The following is a 6173-nucleotide window of genomic DNA, read 5'->3' as shown; positions in this document are numbered from 1 at the left end:
TAAATGTGCACAATATTAGGTGGATTTTACGTCACCATTATGATGTTCTAATCTAAAGCACAATAAACAGTGTGTTAATACATTATAAAATGAACTGAACTGATTGTGTACAACAGCAGAAGGCTATTCAGACAAGATCTGTAAATAAACATTGTTTCTGTTCTAAATATATAAATTTGGCAACATATTAAACTTAAGACATTTGTATAAGCCTGTTTAACCCTGCAATGTGCAATACATCCAGCAGATGGCAGCATAACACTTCTTATTGTAAAGAGCAGAGACAAGAGTCTTGTCCTTGTGTCACCACATGAGGGAGCTTCTCACTTCTTTCCAGACAGAATATGTTAATTTATTTATTCCCAGCTACATTACTATGGAGGGCCAGATTACTCAAAATTAAACAATTAAATACATTAAATACATAATGAAATAATTAAATACATAAATGAATGCAGAGATGCAGAAATAAACATATAAATATTTATTTATTCATTCATAAATAATTGTAATTTATTTATGTATGTATTTATTTATTAATTTATTCATGTGTTTATGTTTAATTATGTATTTATTAAATAATTCATTTATTTCCTCCCTCCGTAACGGTTGTGGGCACGTCACTCACCTTTCAAACAAAATGTATTTATTTAGTTATCATGAGCTATGGCTGAGGATGGTACAGTAAAAGATCTGTTGTTGACTCTTGCAGATGAAGTTGTCAATCAAAACGTTGACTATGACATCATTTTAATGTAGCTAACGCCCATAAATAGCGCTGGGTCTGTAGAAATCTCTGTAGAATGCTGCTCTCTGTGTCCAGTGAATATAAGCTTACCAGGTTTTTACATACTTTGGGGGAGATCACCTCTTTATGTCCAAGATTTATGTAAATGCTGAAATTGGGGTTTAATAATATGTGAAATCTTGTTTATGCCATATATTTGCTTTTTGATTGCTTTAAGCTAAATTTATGTTTTAACATTGAACACCACTGTCTCATTGCACAGGAAAGCAGCCACACATGACACTGAAATTTGCAGATTATATGAGGAAATGGATCATCAAATGATTAATGAAAAAGAACAAAGGTAAAAACTTTTTTTTAAACTGCTGACTGTGCTTTTACACTACTGTTCTGCAGTTCAGGGTCCGTAAGATTTTGTATAAAAAATAAATAAATAAATGAATGAATACTTATACTGAGCAAGGAAGGACACATTAAATTGATCAAAATAACAGTGAAGACAATTATAATAAATAACAAAAAAATCATCATATTTCAGATAAGTGCTGTTCTTCGGAACTTTGAACTTTCTATTAATCAAATAATCCTGAAAAAGAATATTTATATATATTTATTACAGTTTACACAAAAATATTTCAACATATTTTCAACATCGATAATAATAAGAATAATACTGAGTTTTTTCTGAAAGATCATGAAATGCTGAAGACTGGAAAAATGTCTGCTAAGAATTCAGCTTTGCCATCAAAAGAAAAAAAAAACATTCATTTTAAATATATTTAAATAGAAAATAGTTATTTTAAATTGTATAATGATATTTCACAATGTTACAGTTTATACTGTTTCTTATCAAAAATGTGCTGCATTAGTGAGCATAAGAGACATCTTTCAAAAACATTTTAAATAAAAAACATACCATCCCCAAACTTTTGACCACTAGTGTATGTGTGCAGTTCATACAGCTGATATATATCCTATTCTACTTCCTTTCAAACTATAGTGTCTGTTTCAGTCTGTGCATTTGTTATCACTTGTTCTCAGCTTGGAGATAATGGTGCATTGTTAATATTAAGGCTGTCCGAACTGAAATTAACTAGTATGTTCATGCTTTCTTCCAGGACTCTGAAAATCTACAGTCGTGCTTTTCCAAAAAACAGAGGAGGGTTAGTGTCACGATTAAATAGTCATAATCTTACATATAATCTTAAATTTTAACCTTTGTGCAACTCACATCCTTCTAACTCACAGCTTTCAAGTCATTCTCTACATGTCTTTATTTTTTCAGTTGGAGGGACAATGTTGTGACCTTCATAGCAAACACAAGGTGAGTCGACTAGAGAACGTTAAACTCAACGAGGAGCTGTCTCGTGAACTTGAGCACACCCGCGAGGGGCTAGTGTTGGCTCAGGAGCAGCTGGGCATTCTACACGAGCAGGCCTATCGACTACAGCAGGAAAGAGAGATGTCAGTTTAGGCAATTATTACATACAGACAGAGATCCGACCAGTGTTTTTGAGTCTCTCATAAACTCAAATACTTTTCCCCTTGCAGGGAGACAGAATCACAGAAGGCTTGGTGAAACAGCTGGATCTAGTCAGGTGAGCTTGTTACATGCTCACAGATCCTGTAGATAAAGACAAACAACTAAAATCTTAAATCAAATGTTATTTTTCAGAGAAATTAATAAACATCTACGAGATGAGCGAGACATTAACTTTCTGGTAAGTTTACCAATTGTAAATTATTTTTATACTTATATTTTCCATTTCTAAAATGAAGTGGAAAATATAAATTCCAAAACACAAAAAAACACAACAAAATTACACACACACACACACACAAATATATATATATTTTTTAGTTTTATTTTAAATGTTATTTATTTTGTTTAATTAATTAATTAATTTATGATTCATTTTAGTTTTGAAGAAGCAATAAAACATTTTTTATTGTCATAAAAGAGTCCCATATTTCCAGTTGTCTTTTTTTCATTGTTTTGATGACTGCTGTTACTCTAAATGGGGAAAATATTAATAATGGAAAATTAGTGGGTGTGTTGAAATTGTTTAATGTATGTGTATATCTGTATATCTAACAAGAGCAATTAAAACAAAAATCTCCTTGTATTTCACGACGGAAACGCAGTAACACAATGAAAAAATCCTCACGCAGGCAAAGACTGAGCACAGCCTCAATGAAATACAATGAGAGGAAACCATCTGTCAGAAAGTGATAAAGCCTCACAAATCTTCTCTTAGAATACCTACATGTTTAATTTACTGAGATTCAAACATTTATTCTCTCACCTCTCTCTCTGTCATTTTAGAGAAGTTGATAAAGAGGAAGTGACTTAGCGTTCTAACACAAAGACCCTCCTCTTTAGCAGACGGTCTCTGTTCACCCTTCACCACAGGGGATGATGGGAAGCCGGAGGTGGATGGGCATTCTGAAAAAGTAGCTGGGGACTCAGAAGGTGTAAATGTTGTGGTGGATGTGGAGGATGTGCCACTGGATTGACAGCCTCTATGAAGAGTCATATCCAACGAGGAGGACCACCTCCCTCACCTGCTGCAAGGAGACCCTCAACTTCTTCTACATCAGCTAAGTAAGGAAGAAGAAGTGCGGGGCAAAGAAGAAGGTGAGGGCCAATCTAGAGACAAGCTCCCTGTTCCCATCCAACGCTTCCCTTGCCTCTGCTCACTCTCCACCACCAGTTAGGGTGAAGAAGCCATCGAAGAAGAAATGGATCAATGGAAACATCCCCTCATCTGGATGGGGTCAACCTGTCGGAAAAGAGACCCTTCAGCAGGCAAGCATAACCTCATATGCAAAGATGTTGAATATCATAACAAAATGTTTACACCTGGAGATCTTAAAGAGATATAGTAACAACTTTTTTTTATTTTTTATTTATGTGTCAGAGAGAGGGCATAAAATTATTAGCTTTAGAAGCTAACAACGGTACTTCAAGAACAGGTTTAGACACCACTAGACTATGTGCCATTTAACGCATAAAAGTGTTTTCTTTACTATGCACACTTTTCAACACAGCTAGCTTTAAACTTTAGTTTTAAGAGGTCACTCAGGGTATTTTCGGCTGCAGGGCCCTGAAGAGGGATCTGCTGCATCTCCTCAGCACCTCTTTAAGGTCATTATGGTGGGAAATTCTAGTGTTGGCAAAACCACTCTGCTTCAACGCTTCTCTGATGGTAAGTTTCATTCTGCCACGGAAAAGTTAAATTCATGACATTTGCCAAGTACTCAGAATTGGTGCTCTGGATTTAACCTATCCAAGTGCACACACAAGCGGTGAGAAGTGAACACACTCTCGGAGCAGTGGGCAGCTATAGATCCAGCGCCCAGGGAGCAACTGGGGGTTCAGTTCCTTGCTCAAGGGCACTTCAGTCGTGGGTATTGAGGCTGGAAGAGAACACTGTTCATTCACTCCCTCACCACCTACAACTCCGGCCAGCACCAAGACTCGAACCAGTGACCTTCGGGTTACAAGTTCAACTCTCTAACCATTAGGCCACAGCTGCCACTGTGGGTGAGTTGCTCTCCTACTCCATGTGCAATTCACAATTTACTATTGTTCAGGTTAGTGTATAGACAGGATTTAAATCTTGACTTTGCAATGAGGGATTTGCAGGAAATACAGTTTTGGTCCTTCAAGTTGGTTGCCCTTTTACTAGGTTTGCTTTTGTAACCAGTCCTTTGCTGACCGCTGCTACCATCATCTGATTGTGTGTAACAAGGCTCAGGACACTTTCACTTCTGTTCACCAAAGGAGATTTATTGACATCCACGCTCAACATTAAGTCTGTGGATTAACATGAACAAAGTTTACATCTCTCTCTCTATTTAATAACATCTGTTATTAAATACATTCCAAAGACATTCCTCCCAACAGCATAAATGACAATTGAGAAAGACAACATTAGCACTGAAACATAGTGTTAACATAGTACAAGAACATAGAAGAAAACAAACAATAAAGAGTGAAGTACCTGTGGATTCACATGAACAAAGTTTACATCTCTCTCTCTCTCTCTCTCTCTCTCTCTCATGGGCATTCCAAAGACATTCCTGTATGATATAATATTTTTTAGCTAATTAATGACTCAAAACCATGCCTATATCATACGGCCCACGTGACCTAACTTCATATTTTTAATCCACTTGCGCATAAAACTTATAACAGAACACTGCATACAGTCTCAGGAGTACTTTTTTTACACTTTGCAAACTTAATTCAGCAATAAAATGAAGACCTCTGATAAACCTCTCACCAGCATATACAGAGAAGCGTGCACTCACGTGAAAATGGCGTCAGTAGAGTGCAGACAGAAATTTTCAAAAAATTAAACAGTGAACAACAGCATCGACAAATATTGCTCGAAGAAAATAGAAATAAATCAATAATACAATAACAAATAACCCCTAATTCAATAAAATGATTTTAGTGGGGGAAAAAAACAATGTGTTACATTCAAACTGTATTCACTATAACTACATTGGATCAGATGGAATGATTACTCCTCTTTCTTTTGCTAACTGTTATGATTTATAAGGCCACTGATTCACCAAAGTTTGCAACCTTTGATATCTAAAGTCTGTGCATCATTATTGTGTATAGCATTTATTATTTCTTAAAGGCTTTTCAGTTAATCATGTTTAAATGTGTGTTCGTGTGTTATTTAAAGCCCACTATGCTATATCAGATGGATTTGTTAAGGCAGGAGGCATCACATGAAAGGGCTTGAGAAGTCACACTGCCTGCATTTAAACCCTGGCAAACACACACTGCACAGCAGATTGTCAAACACCATCAATTCACTTTCTGCAGAGTTTATAGCCTTTCACCCCAGAACTGTACAGTTTCATAAATAATCTGGACTCTTAAAAATTATGAATTTCATTGTATTAGGTACAAACAAACCAAAATTCATCTTCAAAAAACAATTTTAATCAATTCACTTGTATGTTCCACACAGAAATATTACACAACAGGCCATTATAAAGCAATGTCACTGTGCCCTGCAGGTATCGCAGCATTACCAAGCAGTTTTTCCGTAAGGCAGATGGTGTGGTGGTCATCTATGACATCACAATGGAGGACAGTTTCAGATCAGTCCGCCCCTGGCTGACCAGCATACAGGAGGCCGTAGGCGACCCCATACCTGTCATGATCCTTGGCAACAAATCGGACAAGTAGAATGAGAGAGAAGTGTAGACAAAGGAGGCTGAGCAGAGGTGTGGACATCTCTTATGATGTCAATCACACAGTATATCATAGTAAATTATTAATAATATCTAATATGCTCTGTCTTTATCTAACATCACCTCGTTCAACACAGTAAGCACAGATTAATAGTATTTGATAAATTTGATAGGAAGCAAACTTGAATTTTCTATGAGTGCAGCT

The 6173-nt window shown here is 36.1% G+C and overlaps 1 pseudogene; it reads left to right on the top strand.

Moving 5' to 3' along the window:
* Nucleotides 1–666: 666 nt before the first annotated feature.
* LOC113085081 (ras and EF-hand domain-containing protein homolog) lies at nt 667–5963 on the top strand (annotated as a pseudogene).
* The last annotated feature ends 210 nt before the right edge of the window (nt 5964–6173 follow it).

Source organism: Carassius auratus, unplaced genomic scaffold, assembly GCF_003368295.1.
Source record: "Carassius auratus strain Wakin unplaced genomic scaffold, ASM336829v1 scaf_tig00041267, whole genome shotgun sequence".
Classification (NCBI taxonomy): Eukaryota; Metazoa; Chordata; class Actinopteri; order Cypriniformes; family Cyprinidae; genus Carassius; species Carassius auratus.
Note: the sequence above shows the minus strand (reverse complement) of the source record. Positions and strands in the feature narration are given on the sequence as shown.